We start from the raw sequence: 23,915 nt of genomic DNA, 5'->3' as shown, positions 1-23,915 counted from the left end.
CTTGTAGTGGTGGCTAGAATAGGAAGATTTATTCACATTAGCCAGTATGTGGTCACTGGTGTAATCTGCATTTTGAATGGATGAGGCTTGGGTATAGTGATGGTTAGATATAAAACTCATGAAGTAGCTTCTTTATTTTTTAAATTGCAAAACCTCACATGCCACGCTTTGCTTCCTTTTTCTCTATCAAACTGAGGGATGGCCCAGAACTGGTAAGCTTTCTGATATCCAGATCTCATGAGCGTCTAAGCTTGTAGCTGTTTGAACCCTGAGTTGTGGACTAAACCCACTCTAGCTGAGAATAAACCATCCTTGGAAAAAGGTGGAGGTATATACCATTTTTCCCTTTTTAGTGCAGAAATAAAAGCTCAAATTAAAATTTAGGCATTTGTTTTTTCCACGGGAAAGTCAAACGTGAAATTTCTTTTCAGCTTCATTTTTACTACACCAGGATTTCAGGTATTTCCCCTGTTTTTTCCCAACACAATCTGATGCATAGGTTTAGGAAATCAAGTGCAGTACATGAGCAAATGAGAGTGAGCATGATCTTCACTCCAAAGTTCTTTGTTTGTTGAACTGTACTGATAAAAGCACCATAAAAAAAGCTTTGGACAAGAGGCAGCTTTGTTAGGTATGCAAAGTACTGAGCTTTTAGTGCTCAGCCAGCATCGCTGGAACCTCCAAAGAGGAAAATAAATGAAGCTTAGACCCAGATTCTTGATATGTTGGAGCTAAAAGCCAGCTCTCCCCCTCCTCAAATACAGAAAATACCAAGAGCTGCTTACGCATCACAAAGGGATGCAAACCTGTTCCTCTTGCCATTGACACATTATTCAAAAGGAAAATTATTTGGTGGTTAGTTTTGCTAGAGGCATTGGTGTTTTGTTCTAGGACTGAGCCTCTGGTAGGAGCAGGGAAACGTGCCTCAGCATCACCTGGTTGTACATCCCTATAGCAACCAGGTGGGGAGGACCAGAAAGGCTGCGTCTCCCAGGCCTTGAATGATGACACTTTCAGAGATGCTTCTTGAAAGATGTTACCTGCCAGCTGCGCCTGCTTATCTGAAACGTAAATCACAGCTGTCTCCTTGACCAAGGAGATACGGCTGAACCATTTGGTGCCACACACCTCCGGAAAATCCTATAGAGCAATCTGAGCTGGCTTCAAAGAGAGAATTGGGAGGAAGAGCCTTGTGGTTATTACGGGGTATGTTTTTTACACAGCGGCAAGGGAAGAAGCCCTGTGTTCCCATTAACGTGAAGAGAAACAAAGCTTCATTCCCAGCGTAGCATTGTGTGCATTTAGCCGGTATGAGTGGCTCGTGTTGCATGAAGCGTTCTCCCCGCTGCAGCGCTGTGCACCAACCCACAGTCACGAGGCTGGGCTCGATGAGAGCTTTCTCCGTAATAGGCCACATTGCCTGCTGCAGCTTTATCTTCTGCACTGCACAACTATTAACCTGTAGAGCAGATGCACTGGGGCATCGGTGGCCCCAGCAGCCACCCATCCTCGCCCTGCACATGCCTGGCACCGAGCAAGCGGCTCCTCCCGGCCCTCCCCGGCCCCAGCCCCTTAGCTCACCTTCCCTGTCCTCCCCCAGCTCCCTCTGCTGCCCCTGCCTGCCTGGCTGTTGGGTTTCTTAAGGAAATGCTGCAGCCATGTTCTGCTCCTTCCATTTGACTTCTTGTATTGTTTTGATGTATTTCCTTCTGTTCTGCGCAAGGCGCGACCCCCAAATCACTAGACGAAATACTATACTTAGACCCGATTGACTAACTCACACTGAATACTTGACACAATTAATTTAGACTTCGCCTTTCCCTGCTTGCAGAGCACTGTTACAGTGGTTGCTGTTTCCTGAAAATAATTCATTGCTTGTTTATTTCTTTAAATTGATATCTCTTTGAAGATTATCCACAGTGGAGTGATGAGAGATGCTTGCAATTTGTGGATTGCAATCAGTTAAAAAAGTTCGGGTGGTGTATCGTCAGTTGTGTGTGGCACAAATGCTTGCAATGCCTAAACACTTGTGCATAGATTTTAAATTTGTTTAAGGATGTGTAGGATTGGGACAAATTTATCTGAAATGTGAATGATTATTCTTAGGGAAAAAAATAATTGCCGTTTTGACACATTTGGAGTCCCCAGGTTTCTGGACATTGTAAAGTAAGAAGAGTCAGGTATGCATCCTATGCCATCTCTGCGGCTGGCTGTCCCAACAGCCTGTACAACAAGCGCTGCTCTTCCTTGTGAGTTCACCTCCAGCCTACATGATGAAGTCTCTCAAACCTCCTCGTGTGCTGGTTTCTAAACCAGGATAGAGCAAACAGAATAATGTGGATGTTCTTGCTCCAGCAATTCGCTACTCGGGAAGAGTAGGGCAGTGTCTGTGGGGAAGCAAAGGGAAGTGGGGGGAGCGGGAGTGGGGGTCCCCAGAGGAGACAAGTGATGTGTAACGAGCAGGGAAGGCTGCACGGTGGGGAGGCGAAACTGGGAGGTGGAGGCTAATGTAAACTCAGGACCAGTCTTGAACTGGAAAGTCTTCTGGAATTACTCTTTTTGCATCAGTCTTCCTAAGGAAAGGTTGGCTGTGAGCAAATGGCTCATAAAATTAACACCAGGGACATTTTAATGGGGCAAGAAAAAGTGAGACGGTCATTGGTTAGCTTGGAGGCTTTCCAGTCAGGCATGTCAGATGAGCTTTTCCTAGGCTAAAGATCCTGCTAAATCTCTCTCTCAGACCTACCAGTGATCCTCTTCAAAAATTCAGGAAGGATGGGAGAAATACCAGGAAGAAGGAAAAAAACAGGTACATATGCTTATTTTATTAAAGGTGGAGTGGGTAGGAGCAGGGAATTACTGAGTCATCAGCTCTCTGCAGCTCTCTGCGGTTCCCCTGATCAAACCACTTGTATGCTTGAAGATCTCAAGGAGTAAGGGAGAGCTTTATCAAGAGCAAATCCTGGCAAGCTAATTTCCTTCTACAGCAAGGTAATGTCATTAAGGGAGAAACAGTAGGTGTCCTACACCTGGGATATTAGTTCAGTTTTTGGTACTACCTCATATGAAAAAAAAAAAAATATATATATATATATATATAATCTCATAAACAAAGAAGACAAATGTGGGAAACTACTGAAAGATAGCAAAGCTGGATATTTACACCCAAGATCCTCAAAGGATGACTAACCAAATGGAGATCAGGATGGGTACTGAGCAGGGTTACCCAGAGTAATATCCCGGTCCAGGTCTGGATCTAATATTTTTATTAACCAACCTGGCATTCAGGATGTACATATTGAAGGTGGACGCAGGGCTACCCAGTGCTCCCACTGTGATTTTGTCTCTGAATTATTGAAAAATTCCATATTCTTTATGGTAAAGGAAAAAGCCAAGGTGAAGGTAAAAGCATAAATGGAAAAATCTACCAGAAAATATACACTGTAGGAGTTGCATGCTCCTAAAAAGTCACCTAAGATTTATTTAATAACCAATTGTTTCAGCAGTAAAAGAAATTTCCTATTGACAAGGGTTTTCTTCAACTGCTGCCAAGCACAAATCAAGGAATGTTTACTTTGGTGCCTTTGTCTGACAGAGAAGGATTGTTTCTGGCAAGTACTTTATATGGTATTAAGAAATCAGTCAAAACAAACAAGAATGTGAAAATTACATTTTAAAAGTCATTTAAAGCCACCATGCAGAGCCTCAAACATTAAAGGACACAGTGAGGGCAGATGTGGTTGGTTTGAAAAAGGTATATTCATAAGGATGGCAATATATTTGCCTCTTTTAAATTCCTGATGTGAATGAAACTCTTCTGGATCCATGGCTCTATTATTTTTTGCATGGGGAATACAGCTCAGTCTTTACAATGGACAATGAGTGTTTCCCTCTGCGCCCAGTATGGACATCCCAAACAGTAATGGGCTTGTGCAAAAAATGTTGATAGATACCTTAGCTGCAGGAAAGTCACAATTAACTCCTCTATTTCCACCATCAAATACCAGAAGGAATAGAGAAAAGGAAAAACTGCAGATCAAAGCAGCATATTTAAAATCCTTTTGATTTATTAGATTGTTTTATTTAGATTATTTGATTAGATACAATTTATCTACTGTATATCGCAAACAGTAAGTTAAAAATTCTTCAGGTACGTAATTTTTTCTTGCAACTTTACATAGTCCTTTTAACATATGGCCGTTGAAAGAGACTTTCATGAGTATTTTTTCTTCCAGTTGCTTTGTTGTATGACTTCGCCTTTGAATTCCCCAAGCTGACAAAAGCTTCAGTAGTTCAGCATGCCAGAAGCTCCTGCTATTAGTCCCACTACAGCATCTTAATTTCAAACCAGAGATGATAGCTCATGTTCAATGAGCAGAGATACAGTGATCTATCTGAGCTCTGTTATAGTGTGAAATCTTTCAGGGAACGCTGCAGGGTAACATGGAGAGAACAAAAATTAAAACTAGCATATGAGGAGTGCAGGTATTGGTACCACAGCCACTCCAGGCCTCATCATTGCAGGACTCCCAAATGGAGAAACGCTCCCGAGACCAGCACAGGGCACATGGCTTCCTTGGGTGCGGAAAGCTGTATGCTCCCTCTGCCCTCCGGCACTCCACCGCACCAAGCTGTGCCTCCCAGTAGTATGTGAAGTGCCTGATGTTACTGAAGTCGCTGATGGGTTTTTCTCATTTCTTTTCTCTGGGTGGGGGAATGAATGTATCGGATGCCTGCTACATCTAACGGGTGAAAATGAAAACCCACCAGCCTGCTCTTAGAACATAAACATAACATATAAGATTATGAGAATGTTAAAGATGACAAAGTCGAAGAAATGCATCTTGCAGCTGCAGCAGCAAGTGGTGAAGGATGAAGGCGGTGGATGGGAAGGTGCCTTTGCAGAGCAGCTTGTTAGATCCCAGAAGGAGGCAGCGAGGGAGGGTCTGCCTCCCACCTGGGTGAGTCTTGCTCCAGGAAACTTCCATGGTGCTGGAAAAGAGACCTCAACAAACTGATCTTGGGTAAACTTCCAGGTAGCATAAACCATGGGTGCATGAATGGTCAATCTGGAAATCCAACACTCAGGATAGTATTTTAGGGAAGGCAGCAGAGAGCAGCAGGAAGGTAAAATTTAGATTGCTGGGGGGACCTGCTGTATTAGCACAGACCCATCACAACCTAAGGAGGTTTCCCAAGTACCGATGGCTGCCTCCCCACCTGCATCAGGCAGCTGCAACTCAACGGAGAGATGACACAGGTATGATCAGCTGAAGTCAGGTCATTGCCCACCAGAACGGGACAACCTCTGAGCCAGCAGTGACGGAAAACAGTAAGTACAAAAGCTGTAGCATGATGCAGCAATGCACACATACAAATGCTGTGATGCAAAATGATGCAATTTAGGATCAGTGACTTGTACCATACAAGCTGAGGCAGTTAATTGGTGAAGACAGGACTGTAGCTGCACGATCCTCTCTGAAAGCTTCCCGCCGCCCACTCTCATGGGATCTGTCTTACTCAGGTATTCCTCTTCCATGACCTGATCCCACACAAGAGCTGGACCTTACTGATAATGGGGATCCATGTATACAGTAAATGGTTTTCCCTCTCCTGCAGCACTTCAGCCCATGCTGTCTGGCCAGCTCACCCCGAAACTGCAAAGAGAAATGAAAAGAGATGGAGACAGATTTGGGTCTTCATGGAGACAGATTTGGGTCCTGTGAGTCTCCATGGGTGAGTCCTCCAGCAGTAAGGATGCAGTTTCTCCTTGTTGAGCACTGCTTTTAACTTTCTGAATTACTTTACTGAATATGTCCTGCCACTTCTCTCAGGCAAAATGGCAGTGTGCATTGGTCAGCAGTATTGAAAGCCCATAGCGGCTGGAAATATTGCCCTTGATGGGAAGAATCCCTCAGGGTCAGCATTTCCCTCCAGAATATTTGTTTGTATTTAGGGTTTGCACAGTCTACTACATTAGATAAGCCTGTAGTTGGCCTCCAGCTGTCTTTGCTTTGATGACCTCCTCTCTCGCTTCAAATTTGTTGTCCAGCTTATATACACAGTGCCCCTCTGTTAAGACTACTATCCCTTGCCATCTTTTTTAAACACAATTAATTAAAAGTTCCATAAAAGGCAGGAAATTCACAGTCTTGTAGACCCCAGATCAGCCCTGAATCTTCATAGTAATCTCCCCATAGGGCCTGACCACACGTGAATAAGAATTGTCTTCCTTTTATTGGATCTGGTTTGGAGAGAAGTGTGGTTTACATTACATTATAACATTCTTGATAGCAAGGTGACTCTAAACTTTTATTTGCCTTGATTGGAAGGCTTTAAAATGAGGATTATATCCTTCTGACTCTAAGTCAGAAAATATTCATGTGTGTGCTGCTGTAAGAAATGTGGTCTTAGCACATGCTACTGTCAAGCATGTTTAAGAAATTTATTTTTAGAGAGAGGTGAATTTAAGCAGCAGCTTCAGACCCCTCTTGAACTAGGACACAGTAGATAACATTAATCTGGCCAGATTTCCTTATTGGTGTCTAGTTTATCTAAGCCCTTTGAACTGCTAGTAGAAGGGAAAAAACACATGATATTAAAACCTTGCTGGCAGTCGTGTTTGTACATACTGTAAATGTGTCCTCTGTTGCCTTTTGATAGTGTTTGTAACATTGAACTGTTAATTACAGCCTTGTGTAATCTTGAACTAGTAATTACAGTTTGGTGTAATCTAACTCTTTAAACTGATTTTTCTTATTATTTTTATTTTACTAAAGTCTCTGATGTTGCATAAGCTTTTCATTAGTACTAGTAACTATTGACATCAAAATTAGGAAGTAAATTTAGCACAATACACTAATGTGCAAATAGAATGCTTCTTAATGAATCTTTGGGGGATTTTTTAGATCTTCCCTTTTTTCCCCCTTAAGACTACAGCAGCAATATGAAGCATCTTTACCTTCCACAGGTGCTAACTGCCATCATGCATTCTTACAGCTTTCTGCTGTGTTTCTGCAGCGGCATAATACAATCTGCACAGTTCAAGCAATAAAACGATTTAAGTAAACTGTCATAATATTATGATAAGATAAATCTATCCACCTGGCCACAGTTCATTTGCCTTTTACAACTCACCATCAAATTTTATATGGAACGTGTAAAAACAAAACGCTTTTGACAAGAGGTGGAGATGATCTTGGAGTCCTTTATTAATGTGGATGATGGTAACAGAAGAAGCGTAAATCATTGATGTACTGCTGATTACAGAGATCTTTAGCAATAGTAATAGACATGTTTACAGCACTTAGCATTGTCTAATTCAGCTCAAATAGAAATCAACCCATAGATTTCTGTGACATTCTGTCTTAGGTACTTAGAATGAAAATGATAGAGAATGAGGAGCTGAACAAAAGGCGGTTACCTAACCTCTCCGAGTCCTGAAAGCCTTTAGATTGCAGGTTATTATAGTGCCTAAATGATAGGGATATTTTTGATAAAAACTTTCTTTTACCTCACTGAAGAGTCACAGATCAAAAGGCAGGGGCTGGAGCACCCGGGATAAAAGCCCACTTAGTCTGTGTGCTTTACTTTATTTTTACGTATTTGCTTTTTCAAAATGGGTTCTAATTGTTTCTTGAAATGCTCCTGCCTTTAGCTCAATACTTCTGAATTCAGTTTATTTTTAAGAATTTGGTCTGATTCTTTCACCAGCAAACTCCCAGGATAAAAATAATGCAGGATGCAACAGTGGCTCTTTCTATCTAGAACACATAATCAATGTAATTCTTAGAGCAAGGAGAAGAATGTATTTTCCTTTCTAACACAAATGAGAGAAAAATAAACAGGAAAAATGCATCAAGCTAAAAGTGAATAAGAAAGGCAGTTTGAGCTGTGTATTCTTCTGTGTTTGCAGCTCCCTCATGAGTAAAGAGGAGATTTACATTACCAACAGCAGATTCTGGTCCCGTGTTCGTGCGGATTGGTTCAATGACAAAATACAGGATTCAAGGTACAGGTACTGTTGAAATAAATCACAGTTTGTCTGAAGTACATGCATGTGTCATTTGAAAGTACTGACTGCAAGATTTCAGTCATTAGGCAAGTTTCTGTGCTCTGTGGCATCTTTGAAGTTGCAGTAGTGTAACTGAGATGAGGTTACACTTTCTTTTCAGCACTAGGGAGAAAGCCACTGCTGCCACTAACTTCATTTGATTTCATCAGCTTCAGTTTCTTTGTGATGCCTATATTCCTTACCCACTGACCAGCTTCTCAGGAGCTAGACCGATTCTGCCTGCTAGGAGAACGCACACACGGGTTTTCAGGGCTGTTAATTATTCAGTGTAAACTGCCAGATGAAAAAACTTGTATCAATGCACCCTACAAGAAGACAGCTCATCAGAGTGGTTTGGACCATTCCCGGACACTCTTCCAAGACGGATTAATTTGGAGGCAACTTCATCTTGCATTTCAGATTCCCAGTTCTTCTACCTTTATTTTTGTTTAAATTACTGTCTTTTTAAAATCTTACTGAAATAAATCATATCTCAGAGAACCCAAAGCCAACAGGAGCTTTTGTAGTAACAGAGATGGGACTCATAGGAGCACCTGAACTCTGCAGGGAGAGGCAGTGCATGATGAAAGAGCTGGAACACAAACACTCTTACCCAAGGAAATGACTGTTAGGAGAAACTGGGGGCATTACCTCGCAGCCCTGTATAAGAAGATGGAATCAAACTCACATAAACACCTGATTAAAAAAAAATCCACAAAGAAGATGGTACTGATAGGCATGAATTTGAACCGTGGTTATCTTCAGAGCTAACAAAAGCCTCGTTTCTCAAATGGAAAGGAGGAAATGTTTCATATAAAGACCGCAGAATAATCTGTGCAATTATCTTCTCTGCACAGATGCTACTCAATTGAATTCGAATTAGGAAGTAACAACTCCTGTGCTTGCTAGGGTTCATCTGAATTTGGAGTGTAAGATTAAAATGTAGATGGTCAAACAACAGCATGATTTATCTGTTAGATGTATCGAAAGAACTGAGCCTGGGACTCGATTGCATACATGGTATAAGCCACTTAATGCAACATGGTACTTCTGCTCTCTTTGATCACCTCAACTTTTTCTCATTTTTTAAAATTTCTTTTTGTGTCTTGAGCAATGTACACTACTCATTCGTAAGGGGGATTGCTTAAATCCCAAGTTCTCCTTTATTTCTGATTTCACTGTGTGAGTGGTTTATTCAACTCCTTCCCATTCTGGATGAAGAGGGTCAGTGTTCACACTCCTGCTGTCTACTCCAGCTGGCACTTGAGCCAAGCCTTAAACTGTCTCCTCCTGCTCTGCTCTCAACTTGCCAGGCTCAGAAATGGCCAAGCATCTTCCACAAGGAGGCGAGCCACTTTGATTCCTACTGACTTGACAACTCAGCTTCTTCTCACAAGGTTTTGCCTTGAAACAATTCTGGGTACAGAAAGGCATTATGAATGTATTCATGTTGCAAAGTGTTCTTTCTGAGACATCTGCAGAAAGTACTTTTTAAATATTATGAGTCCAAAGCTGTATTTCTGAAGTGTAGAAAAGAATCGTGGTTTACCCCTAAGTATTTGATTCTCTGTGTAAAAAATGCTGCTCCTTCTTTTAATAGTCTTAATGGACAAAGCTGCTCCTTTTTTTAGTAGTCTTAATGGACAAATACCTTTTCCTCCTGATAATTATTCATTGTAAACAGAACCTCCTAGTGCATTGGAGAAGATGAGAAAACAAACATGTACCAGATGTTATTCACACTATTTAATGCATTATTGGAAGGTACTTGGATATTGTGGTGATGACTTCAGTATAAAAACCTATGCAGAATAGAAATAGCAACCAAGAAGCTTTCAAGCTGAAATGAAAATAGGATTAAATTGTCCAGCTGTGCAGCTCTGGTATTCTATTTCCTTGTACGTAATCTGACAGGCTTCGCATTATTCTCCAGAATACTTCATTGGGCCAAATTCATTCTTAGTGTGACTCCATTGACTTTAATAGACTTGTACAGGGGCTTAGTTTGGTCTATGGTATATCAGATGTTTTATGCATGCAGCATCATTCCTAGGAGAAGATTACTTAAGGATAAAAAATGTTATCTATGTTTCAAGACATGGTCCATCTTCCAGTTGAGACCCAAGAAAGCAAAATAAAAATGTCAACAAATTAAGAATTGGCAGTCGCCCAGGAAAATAAGTTTAAATGCTTTTTAAAATAGTAAGGTTTTTTTCCATAGTTCCTTGAGAAACTTTGTTATGATGTTGGAGGGAAAGCTGTTTCATGGGGTTTTTTTTGTTTATCCTATATTTAATTCATTTCTATCTTCATGATTAAAAATCTTCAGTCAGCTACAGAGACTAATTAGGCTATGCTATAACAAGGATTACTGAACTGTAATTATTATTTATTCAAATCAGTGGAAGAATTACCGAGGCTTACGTTAAAAACAATAGAAGCTAATGGAGGAAGAAGCAAAGGAGGCCAGTAGTGATTTCAACTGCATATTGTCAGCCACCCCAGCAGTACAAAAGTAGCCATCTAACTGACACCCTGAAATAGGGGCCTGCTGATATTTGCTTGTGAGTCATTCATTTCAACCGTATTTTGAAACACGACCTCTTTTTAAGGAGATATCCTTGGGAAAAAATTATATGTAGGGTATGAACACTAGTATTACTAGCTGGTTGATGAAAGAGAGTGCCAGAAAAAAGCTCAAGAGATATATTCGCCTGGTATTTTCACTGTATTTAAAATGTGGGGGGTTTTGCTCATTCCCTGAAAGACTCCAGACTGCTTGATTGCTGCAAATGCCCACAGCTTTTCATCTGCAGTTTTAACCCACCAGTTACTTCCAAGCTGCACTTCTAGCATTCAAAAAACAATTCCAGCTGCATTTTAATTTCACTGTAAAGTCTCAACGCTCCCAAAATGAAACAGTGCCCACCTGAACTGTGTGATTTTGTCATTTTAATAATGCATGTGTCTTGCCAAGGGATAATCAATATGCAAAATCACCTTATAAAGATGTTTTTTTTTCTTGTGGTACAGAAGACCTGTGCTTGTTTTCCTCCTTTGCAGCATCAGGTCACACGCATTTCTCTAACTTCATGTTGCGTACATAATCAAGGGCATGTGGCAGAGCACGATCACAGCCTGGGAGGATATCACAAAAGACCTGAGGTGCACACATGGCTAGGGCATGGATGCATGAATAAAGGTTCAATGTGTAGGACCCTGCACTCCTGCAAATTTGAGAAGTGTTACTTGCCACAGGGATCCATGAGCTAAATCCTTTTCTCTTAATGAAAGCACAGCTGTCACTTTTGGGCTAGTGAAACCTTGGGGCTCCAGCAATACTGCTCATCTGCATCACTGCCACTATGAGATTTGAGAGATGACTCCATTTGCCTTTACCTCCACAAATATGTGTTCATATAGTCCACTTATTGGAACTATGCAGTGTCTTCAATACTAGCCTAACAACCATAGTGATTTCCTTGCTCTCAGCAATGTGTCACCTTCAGCTCAAACCTGAAGATACAGGTGATAAAAGTTAACGTCCAGATGGATGATACGTATTGAAAACTCAATTTTGTATTGTTAGTTTCATATAATGTGTCTGATTTTTTGTGTCTGAGCTCCAAAATGCTGCAACAAAGATGCAGTTTTGCTACATAATCTTCTTATTTGTTTTCTAAATCTTTCATTCAGATTTATGCAGATGTTCAGTCTGCAGCTATGCAAAATTTCAGATGGTTGTAGACATAGAAAACATGATAGCAAGTGTTTACATAAGCAAAATCCCTCAGCAATGCTGACTTGAAAACCTGAGCTGATTGTCCCCGCTTCGTCTCTGCATAGCTGGCTGATTAGCGTTTGGTTTTTAACTTACCTCTTCAAAGTACAGCAAGTGTACAGCTTGGTTCTTCTGAAGCATTTATGAGTTTATACACAGTAGCTGAAATGGAACTTCAGATGTCACCGATCCCATCTGTCCTTGAGCCTGCGTAAAAAGAAAGTGCTGATACACACTTCCACGCTTGGAAAAATGCTCCTGGGTCCTACTGGCAGACATCGCTCTGTTTCAACCACTGCTGTTATAAAAGCCCCTTGGAGCAAAGACATCCTTTTTATTTTTGTGTGGTACTTAGCATCGTAATGTCCCGGTCTGTGACTAGGACCCTGAGATGCAATGGGAATAGAAATAATGTCGTAATGAAGGCACTTGGAAAATTCTGCTCAGCTGGCTTTCTCTTGCAGGAATTTGGCTTTGCTCTTAATGAGGTCATGTGAAAGGAGCATTTATTTATTTATTCATTATTTTTGCATATGTACAAAAGGGTTCTGGAAGTGCACCCTCAGCACCTTTTATACAGCTACAAATTATCTTTATAAAAATAACACTAAACCAAAGTGCAGAGCAGCCACTCAAAATAAGTAGTTAAAAATACACTTGGCAAATGAAAAGCTGGAATCACATTTCTATACCAGTGAGATTCTGCCCCCATCACAATCATGTTCAGGGAAAAACAAGGGTCTTTATACTGAACCCACAGTCAACAGATATGAGCTCTTTCAGACTGTGAGAACTTGATGAGTTCCAGAGCCTAAAGGCCAGACGTAAACTCTGTGGAAGAACTTGGGATTTCAAGTGACTTTCTTGGCACAGCAAAGAAGGGTGGTATCAGTGTGTGTGAGATTCCCTATATTGCCCTTCCATGTTCCTACCAATCAATAAATTATATCCATTCTTCCAGCTATTTGTGTCTCCAGTATTATATCAAAATAAAAGGACAAGACTCACACTGGATATGAAATACTGAGATCATTTTCCCAGCAACAGCTGTGCATGAAAGTAAAGATACAGCAAGAATTATTGGGTCATTACTAGGTTAGGGGCTCTCCTAAGATAGAAATGATGGCTATCTGCTCCTGTTGCATTTCAAATTGTTTCCTTGGAATTACAGTTATATGAAAAATCTTAATACTTTATGGAACTAGTTCTGCTGAAAGTTTTAAAATCATCTTCTGGACAATGTTCTTTGTGAACACAGCACTGTACTCTGGAAAGATGTAATGGCTTAGTCATACAGGCTGATCAGTTTTGTCAGGCACTGCCAACTGAGTGATCTTCCTTAGGAGTGCTATTTAGGGGGAGGTTTGTTTTGTTTTAAGTATAAAGTACCTTTTTACCTTGGGTTTGGTTTTTTTTTTTTTTTTTAAATGCATCTACATCTGTTTCACTTACTGGTGTGATTCATCAGATGTTATGAGCTACATAAGGATGCGCTCAGCCTGGATTTCAGAGGAGGTGCTCGGAAGGACAACCCAGGCAGAGCTGTTGCTGATGCCAGAGACCCCACTGCATCCCTTCAGGGTCAGCACTGGACAGTTGTGGGCACCACCAGCAGGTATGGTATGGGCGGTAGGGCAACAGGAGCTGGGAGCAGTTTACAGGACTGAAACTCCCACATGTGGAACCTGCTCCACTACCGATTCGGTGCCTAGAAATAGCATTAAGTCCCATTCCAACGGTAAGAAGGGTGAGTCCAAAGTTTAAGGAGCTGAACTGAGGTTTATGAGATTTAATGGCTGGGTTTGCCATTCCTTCAGGAGAAAAGCATATAAAGCAAAAAAATGGCAAACTTCTTCAGTCATTCACAGCAACCTTAACAAAAGTGAGATAACTTAAACATATAATGAGTTTCTACTTCAGTTCCCTACTGAATTGTAGGGACTTGTCCTTATTAACAAAAATATATCCAAAAACCAGTCACTAACTATAATTTAGGGGCTTTACATCTGTAATACAAGCATTATAATAATACTGCCGTTTCTCGCAGTGGTGCCAAAAAGAGCATTCATTAATGTTTAGCAGGCAGATCTCTACATAATACTCTCAATGAAAAGATGTAAAATGAAAGTCTTCAGTGTGTATAAACTAATACAGAACTCTTCCAAAAGCCAGAGCACCTCTCCTCATCTGATGGCCAAGTCACAACTGAAGTAATTTCATCTTTTTAAATTCTGTTATTTCATTTGGGCACACTGGCAGCATTTCACATCAATTACGTACTCATTTCAGCAGCTGTACCTTACCTAAATATATTTATATGAATGTACAGACTACTTTTGTCAGATTTTCACAAAATTGACTAGCTTGAGCCTTTCAGCAACAACACGGATATTCTGTATGGTTTCTGCCAGTTCTAGAAAAGGAATTTTCTGCTGACAAGCAATTAGCTTTCTGCTATTATTAAAATTATTCAATGGCACTTTTACCATCTGTTACAATGTGTACTTTTCTTAAATGCAACAAAATTTGACGCCTAAAGAACAGTGCGGGGGAGAAAGGTTTCTACACAAGCAGGACCCACCTCAAAAAACCCACAAGAAACTAGGCACCCAGAACAGTAATCTCTTATCGTATATTGCCAAGAATGCAATGTCTTTCACAGATAATTATGTCCCCAAATGACTTTACTGATGCAAAATCTTTTATTGGACTGCCTTCTTCCATCTGGAAACATTATATGAAATGCTATAAGATAGACCATTGCTCATTAACAAAAGGAAACCTATTACTTTCTTCTTCCAGCCATGGTATTAATTTATAACAACTTGGAGGTAGTGGGGAGAAGTTGTGTTCTCTGGGAGATGTGCATTTTATCTAAAAAGGAATTGCAGTCTAGTGAAATCTTAAAGAAATGGAGGTTAGCTGTTAGTTGGTAATTTCCTTTCTCTTTCTGAATAGTTAAGCAGTTATCTATCACAATTTGAAAATGCTTCCTTCCAGGTCTTTTGGCTTCACAATATTTATTTTTGGAAAGCTCTAGGTGAGGTTGACATGTTAATGCTTTTCCAATTAAATGGGCATTGCTTTCATGTCATTTTTATGGTCATAAAGTTAATTGTGTCTCAGTCCCGCTGTGAGTCACTCCGGTCCTCCTGTGAGTCACTCCAAGTGTACTTCAGCAGGGATCACTCTTCATGTCAGCTGTAGAAGTGCAAGTCCCCTATTTTCAGTTGAGTCTACAGTGCTCTGTAGAGCAACCAGCCTCAGCCCAGATGCTCAGTCAGTTTCTGACATTTATGTCACCTCCATGGGGAGTCTTTGACCAGGTCTCATATTTAAGTGATGATGAGAAGAAACAAAGCATTAGATAATATGTAGGATTTTTAAAAGTGGCTTATGCTTGTGTCTGTCTTGCCTATGCACCACCCCTTGGAAGGATTGTCTTCTCTGAACTCATTAGGTCTGTGTGACTTCTTCACAGGTAATTGACATTTCTGAAAGTACACCACAGACCTCATCGAAGTTTTTCAGAGTTTGTAGAGTCATTGGTCTTTCCTAGACAAGTAACACCTTCAGGCTCAGAAGGAGTTTGTTTGCATGTTCTCATGGCCATTGGGTTGGCCACGTCTTTGTGGCTCTTCTGTGTCAGTTAACAGGCAGCTGCCTATAAGCTAAATTTTTCTGAATTGAAACATTGCAGTTGTACAGAAAATATCTCCATAACCAGCTTGGTCAGCCTACAGTTACTATGGAGTATTGTACAAAAGAGAAACCCTTCACCTCCAGACTACAGAGTTTACATTACTCCATAGAGGGGAAAAAGAATAATTTGGATCAAACAAGAGGTTACACTTAACAGTATCCTGCAAGATACTAATAATTACCAACCACAAAGACCTGGGTCCAGAGCTAGCCTCTAGTCTAGATGTACTAAAGACATCTGCAACTACTGGAGGCTGCTACGAGGCAGGTCACAGTTAAGCTAAGGTAATCAATTTCCTAAACTGCAACTACAGTCAAAGATATTGGTTGATGCCAAGAGGAAAAAAACCTCACACATGAGTTATGGGAAAGGAAACATGGTTGTTTATCCTCCTTTGTGTACATTTTTGTAAACAAGATTGTAACATGAGTTTTTCTCCCAATTCATGTTGGCAAATTTTCCTCCCTCTCACTACAGCCTTACAAGTCTTTGAACACTGATTGGTGTTGGCAGAGAACAGTGTTATCTACAGTGTCAGATGTCCCTACAACTCAGACTCTGATGGCAGATGTTTAGGGCTTTTGCATCCTTGTCTTGTGGTATATACATTACTTTCAGTTTTAAGCATCTTAAATCATTGCAGGGGACAAGAAACAAAGGGGGTTTAACATTAATATTGCATAAAACCAATAACATGAGATTAAATCCAGCCAGCCAGACTCCAAAGATCTAATAGAAGATAATTCTAGGAGGGAGATGTCTGGAAAGAAACAGCAGTGAAAGAAACAAACTAATGGTGTTGAAAGCCTGTTTTGAGAGCAAACAGCCAATTTGAGCTATTTTGCACAGAGCATGCCACAGGTTTGCCCTACTCCCCAAAACTGAGTTTCTGCTGAAGTGAATTTTGTGCAGAATAATGAAGTCAGCATGCACTGAAAAATCTTTCTCCCCATCTCATGAAGAAATCTCAAGTGGTGAGGCCTAGAGCATTGACAGTCATTAGGGAGATAAAAAGAGAGGTGTCTCTGACACTAACTGGGCCTCTGAAAAGTCAGGCAGAATCTGGCAATCTGCAAGGCTGGAGATCAGGAGATCCTGGCCATGCCAATGGGGCCCAAACATCCCTCTGCCTTAGCTGAGAAAGGAGGACCTCTCTCAACCTCTTTCTCCTAAGTATGCCCATCTGAGGGAGATCTTGGCACCAACATGCAACCGAGTCACTGAGGACGCCCTCTCAAAGCACATCTTAGCTAGCACAACTGCCTTCTCCTCAGTTGGAAGGCAACTGGGAAAAAAAAGAAACAGGACTTAAAAAGCTGCAGGAACCTTTAAGAAAACCTAGAGACGTGATGAACCTGATAAAAAATATCTATGTGGGTGCAATGACCAGCATGAAGTGCCCATGTGAATGTCTGAATAATATTGTTTCTATCTTAGAGGAAAAAAAAGAGGACATGTTTAGTTATGAGTGGCAGCTTTGCCCCAGCATAGTCTTCCAAAATAAAGTAAGTACAAGCTGCAGACTAATGCAGATGAAATTGTATCTCTTACCTTTATAATTTTTGGATATTTTCCATAGAGAAATTATCACATTCTTATGTGTATACTGTATCTGCATCATTCCCAATTGCATGGCTAGGCCCTCATAAAGGCAGTGCTAACTTCAGCAACCCTGAACCTCAACGTAAGGACCTTTTTACATTGTCTTGGTGACTGTCTGGTGCAATTAATACTGATTGCATGTGCTAGGTTTGATTCGGACGTGCTACACTGAAATGATGACAGAAAGACACAGATATGATCAAATACCAAGAGCTGATGTTAATATTCTCTATTGTCAGATGAGAATAGTAGTTTACAGCATTTTTACCATGGCTGAACAGAAAAAGGGTGGCATACATCCAACCATATCAACGTGCTTCTGCTCCAGCAGATCCCATTTTCCTTTAACTTACTTTTATGTCACATTTTTCTATTTCACATACATACATCTGTTCTAAGCTTTTTAACAATATTGGCTAATGTATTAAGAAATTGCTGTTAGTAGTGTCACAATTACTTTGCTAAAAACATATGAATAGTTTCTACCATGTTTATAGTATTATTATTACATCTTAACCTTGCACTTCATTGCTAGCCAAAAACAATCCTAGTAACCCAAACACTCTAACTGAAGAACATACTGTATCACTGTTTTCCTCTCTAGCCAACAAATATGACATTAAACCCTTGTTGGATAAGACAATAATTTCTCCATTTGAAAATATATCTCAACTCATTTGTGTGAAACAAATGTTTTAAACCTAAATATTCTGAGCTTGCATTGCAGTGTCAGCCAAAGGAGAGGCTGTAGGTTTTGTTGAGGTAAGACAGACTGCTCTTCTGAGCTATTGTAGGAAATAGCACCCTTAATCTTGGCGGGACAGGGGAATGTGAGCAGCAGGAGTGATATTTTGCCAGCCATCTCAAGAATCCAACTAGAGTCCAGACTTGGAACAGATAATAGTTGGAAGATATCTATTGCAACAGGGATGAGTCTAGCCCAAAGAGACACAGGAGAGGATGTCACAGGCAAAGTGACTGACAACTGGTGCAAGGCTTGTATTGTCATTAGTTTTGTATCTATTTTTATGGTTTTGGTTTGGATTATTTTTCCTATGTGTGAAGCTCAGACATGCCCCTTATCACAAAGGAAGACTCTGCATAATTAATTCTCAATGTAATGGTCCCACTTCCTAATTAATTTATTCATTCTCTTGCTGTATAACTGTTTCTCTACTTAACTGACTGACTTTAGTAATAGTTCTCTGCATAACTGATTCATATTGCTGTTGATTCTCCCCATTTTTATTTAATACCAGAAATGATTTGCTGTATAACTACTTCATTGCTTAATTCATTATCTACACAATTGCTTGGTATCACAGTTGATTCACTGCTTAACTGTCTCACAGGATAATGAAGAGCAAGCAACAGCCATCCACTTTTCACCTCCATTTCCCTTCCTGACATCAGCCTCTTCCTTTCTTTACATGACAACCCGAAGCTTTCCTGACACCCCTTTTACCCCCTCAGCCCATTTAAAAATGACACTGCTATCACCAGTCCCCTGCCCCTTATTCTGATGCCTCCAGCTCCCTTTAGTGTCCTTCCTCATCCCACTCCCAGCTGCATCACACAGAACCTACGAAGCTTCAGCTCTGTACCTCTCATATAGTCACAATGCCATCTCATTCCATTTTTTAAACCTTTATGCTCATCCCTTCTGTCCTCCTTTCACCACTTAGGTTTATGTCTGTCCCCTCCATGGATATTTTTGCCTACTGACTCTTGTGATCTTTCTTTCGCACACTTATGCCTGGAACACCCCCCCCCGGACTACTCCAGAAAACCTTTACTCTGCCTCCACACCCTCTGCACTGCGTACAATGCCTACTATGCCAGAGGCTACTACAGTATTACTATCCCTCATCTGATAGTGGTAAAACTTTAAAACTGCTGGTAACACACCCAGATTGCTTATGTGTCCTTGCACATGCTGTCACAGTGCTCCTGGTCCTAATTCTTTTCACAACATATTATGTCCTTCTTAAAAAGCACATGTAGGCTGGTGACTTTGTCTGGTATATTTGCACTGCCCTGCCTATCTGGGGAAAAATGTAAATAATAAATGCATTTCCAGGAATTTAAAAAGCCAATGCGCAACCATCCTTAGCTTCTTTCTTCCTGTAGAAATGACCCCAAAACTCCAATCTACTCCTCCCCTTTTCAGTTGCTTGGAAATTTGTTCCGAAATTCAGAAATTTTGTTCTGAATCTTAGAATCACTTAGGTTGGAAAAGACCTTTAAGATCATCCAGTCATCTTCTGTCAGTATGGGTCAGATCTCCAAGGAGTGATTAAAAAGCAGCAAGGAAAGTCCTGCCTGATGATGCCACTGCAGGACTCCTTTAGGAAAGAAGACCAGGGTTGCAAGGAAATTAAATTCTTGTTTGCAACTTATATGATTCCCTATGTGTAAAGATAAAGAGAAAATAAGTAACTCCTATGGGCAATCTCCTCCCTTATTTCTGCCTTCTGCATATGGCAATCAGGAGCAGCTGCCACTGTTCTTCTGTGCCATGAGAATGATTCTTCCTGCCTTTATTTAATCGAAGGTGGTGAATATATCAATATTTTGTATACAAGGTAATTCTTGTGTTGGCAGGAAGGGATATTGGTCCAAATTGTTCTCCATTGTAAGGCACTCAGTTATGATAGCTAAAGCAACACAGATCATATTTATCTGTTCACTCTACAGGTAAAACATGTCTGATGAGAACATAGCAAGATTTAATATTCTAATATAAATTCCTTTTCTTATTGCTGTCAACCATGGCACTTGAATAAATATTATACCTCCTTCCTTCAAGAAATCACAGTGGGGTTATTTCTGACAATTGAACCAGCTTCCATGGAGACATGTTCTGCTTGTGGTTTCTGCAAGAGGCTTGGTGCATGACCTCATTTGAAGATCCCCGAAGTGGGTGTTGAGCAACTTAGGGGATCAGGTCAACTGGTTTAAACCTTGTCTGGGTCCTAAGACTTTGAATTGGAGTGGCACCAACAGCCAGCACTATTAGCAGTTACTGCCATCTATGGGTAGGATCATTTTAGCTTTATTCCTCAGCGGTGGTTTCTTCATTACAAATAATACACCCGTTCTCATACATACACAAATATAATAGAAGAAATTATATCAGTCATCACTGATTTCTCCACTAAAAAGAAAACAAAACAACAGAGGAAGCACTTCACCTATGCATCCACCTGAAAAGAATGGGATATTTTGAACACTTAAAATGATCATCTGCCATAGATGAGGAAAACAATGACATCGCTTTATTTTCCTTCTTCAGTATGTTGGGTGCTGCCTTTGATTTAAAACCATTGAGACACACTTATCCCTCATGTAAGAGCACTGAAATTACTCCAAATGCACCTTATCATTTGCATATTCATTTGAATGCTGTTATAGCCTTTTTTTTTTTTTAATCCCTTCAAAGTGTGAGAGCATCCATGCACTGGTGACTCTGTTTTCTAGCCTGGGAGTTTTTTAGCTTTTCCCATTTAGAATTAAGAACAGTCTGGGGTATTCATCACCCCTGACAGCTGTTAATCCCCCTCAAGTCTATACAGTCACTGAGTTAAAACATTTGAAGTAAGTAACAGGACTCTTCAATGCTATTTTGGATTGCACCTGTGGTCCTTTTAGCTCATTAGTCTTTCTCTGACCATGGCTAGTCCCAGATGCCTGAGGGGGAAAGTGAAAAACCTCCATAGTGGAAAATTAATGCAAGGGCACAGGAACCAGTCCCTTGCTATTATAGGTAACTGCATCGTAAAAACCCTTTCACAAGCCAACCACATCCATCTAAGAACTGATTTCAGTTTTTGATCCCTCTTAATTCCTGTCGGGAAGCTTTTCACAAGGACTGTTCTCTTGAGTAAAAACCTTTTCATTTCCAATCTACATTTGTTTATGGCCACTTTACACCAAATGTTCCTTTATCAGTAATGTTCTTTCACATAAACAGTGGTTCTTTTTTCTTTCTCTGCTTATTTTTACACTCCTATTTTGTTTACAGATGGAAACAAGATCCCCTCTCAAGCTTCGTTTTGCTAAGCTAAACAAGCCAATCTCTTTAATCACCCGCGACAGAAGAGTCTTCACGCCCCTTAATCATCCTGTTGACACCAGGTTGCCAGTTTGAATACAAATTCATCTTTCCTGTATTGGAGTGACCAGAACTGTAGTTTGTATTTGAAACATTATACTCCAGGGTCAATGAATTTTTCCATGTGAACCACTGAAAATACCCTACTTGATACACCTTAGGGTTACATTTGCTTTCCTTGCAGCCGTAGCACATTGGTGGGTCAACAACACCTCTCAGAGCTCATTTGACCCTCCCCTTCAGTTTTCACCTAAATGTACAGCAGATATTGTTATTAGTCCTTATTTTTTAATCCCAGTTTTTAAGGTCACCTGCCATTTCTTAATCCTTCTCTGCAGATTTCACTGTTACAACCAAGGGGGTTATAACTCTGTAGATCAGGGAATGCTGCGTGCCTGCAAGGACAAAGTTTTCAGGACACTAAGCATGTACCCTTCAGAGCTTGTTTCATTTAGAGTCTCTAAGTAGGACCTAACGACTTCCATGGGGCAACAGATAGATTAAAGCCAAGCATTAAGCAACCTAGAATCATGAGATAGCAGAAGGTTGTTCGTCCTGTCCTCTCCTGGCTTGCAACTACACTGCTTATGGCTCTTCGTGCAGGAATTAGTCCCCGATGGCCAGTTAGCAAAACGGATAGCTCTGAAGCTCCTGCAGCCTACTGAAGCTGCCTCCAGAGCTCAGTGAATCTACCTGCTGGTTAGTATATAACAATCTTCAACACGGAGAAGGTTGAAACGGGATCTGGAAGATGACACTGGCAAGGGAAAAAAAAAAGAATGAGTTGACCTCTGATCACAACGACAGAAAGTCAGGTGCACCAGGAGATCTCTGTAGCTAGCGCTAGTGACTTTGTTTCCCTTAGAGAAGATGAAAATGGGCACTGATAGCCAGCACGTGTGGGCGTCTTTGACCCTGAATGGGCTGACTCCAGCTGCAATTGCAGCCTCCATCTGTATAGCACTCCTTGCACACATTATCTGCCATCATATCCAAGTGCAGAAATCAACTACAAAATGCAAACCGGCAGATGATATAAAAGGAGATGCTTCAGTAGTCACAATTTTGCCTTTCAATTGCCGTAGCAAGCTCAGGGCTTTGAAAGGGATCATTGACCAAAGAGTATCAAAGAAAATACACTGCACCAATTTCTGAATCATCCATAGATGAAAAGACAACTGCCTGCAGACTCACAAATGTCAGGAATTACTGCCGTGCTAATGCCAGGCAACGTGCACACAACAGCCAAGCAGATGCGATGCACATTAGGCAAGTTTCTGCTTTTACTTACAACAAAAACAAGCACGGCAGTGCAGGTGAGCTCACCGATGTCCCTGAACTCATACAGTGCAAGTGGTTCGAGAAACGGCTATTCATGTAGGATTACTCTGCGAGTATAGTAGTATCTTTCTGATATATTGAAGTAACATTTGTAGTTTATTTTGTAATAACAGCGATGGCTTCTACCGTTCTGCTCTATCAGAACAGCAGCTGGAGGGAATTGCTGCTACAGACGCTGGCCTTGTGTTCATGCGTCGTCTCAGCTACGGTGACAAGCTGTGCTGCTGCCACGGTGGTTCACCTACCTTTGCACATATATACATACATGTGAAGGATTCCATCTTCATACTGATTTATCGTAATTATTGATTCTGGTAAGAAGAAGAAAAGGCACTGCATGCTTTTTGTGAACTTGTAGCAAACAGAAAAATAGACTTGCTCTGAAACAAGCACTGCCTGGAGAAAATGACAGTGAGCCGAACCAATTTCTTCTCGTATTAATTCCCTACAAACATTAAGTACATTTGTTTTAGAAACAGAGCAGGTAAGGAAGAAGTACAGCCATATTTTCAGCAGAACTGCAAGCAGAGCAGACTTTACCCACTCTAACAGTTACAGCCATTATTTAATGATTAGAACTCCAGACTCTTAGATCTATCAAGTTGCCTAATTCTGCAAATTACTTGGTTAATAACTTTGAAACCCGAAATCTCAGTGTCATTACAGAATGACAGATTTGTCTGAAATGCACTTTTTTCTATTAAATAACTATCCTCGCCCAGAACGAAGAAAAACATGGACCTGTTGGACATGGACCTGTTGGAGCGGCTCCAGAGGAGGGCCACAAAAATGATCAGAGGACTGGAGCACCTCTCCTATGAGGCCAGGCTGAGAGAGTTGGGGTTGTTCAGCCTGGAGAAGAGAAGGCTGCAGGGAGACCTTATTGCAGCCTTCCAGTACTCAAAGGGGGCCTATAGGAAAGATGAGGAGAATCTTTTTAGCAAGGCCTGTTGTGACAGGACAAGGAATAATGGATTTAAACTAAAGAAGAATAGATTTAGACTAGACATAAGGAAGAAATTTTTTTACAATGAGGGTGGTGAAGCACTGGAACAGGTTGCCCAGAGAGGTAGCAGAGGCCCCATCCCTGGCAACATTCAAGGTCAGGTTGGACGGGGCTCTGAGCAACCTGATCTGGTTAAAGCTGTCCCTGCTCACTGCAGGGGGGGTGGGCTGGATGACCTCTAAAGGTCCCTCCCAACCCAAAGCATTCTCTGGTTCTGTGATTCTACGAAAACGTTCTTCAGGAAGGGCTCCGAGGTCGGACAGGAGGCGCCGGACCCTGCCCGTCCTGCAGCACCAGCACCAGCACCAGCACCAG

The sequence above is a fragment of the Pelecanus crispus genome, chromosome 2, assembly GCF_030463565.1.
Source record: "Pelecanus crispus isolate bPelCri1 chromosome 2, bPelCri1.pri, whole genome shotgun sequence".
Classification (NCBI taxonomy): Eukaryota; Metazoa; Chordata; class Aves; order Pelecaniformes; family Pelecanidae; genus Pelecanus; species Pelecanus crispus.
This window is presented reverse-complemented; position numbering follows the sequence as displayed.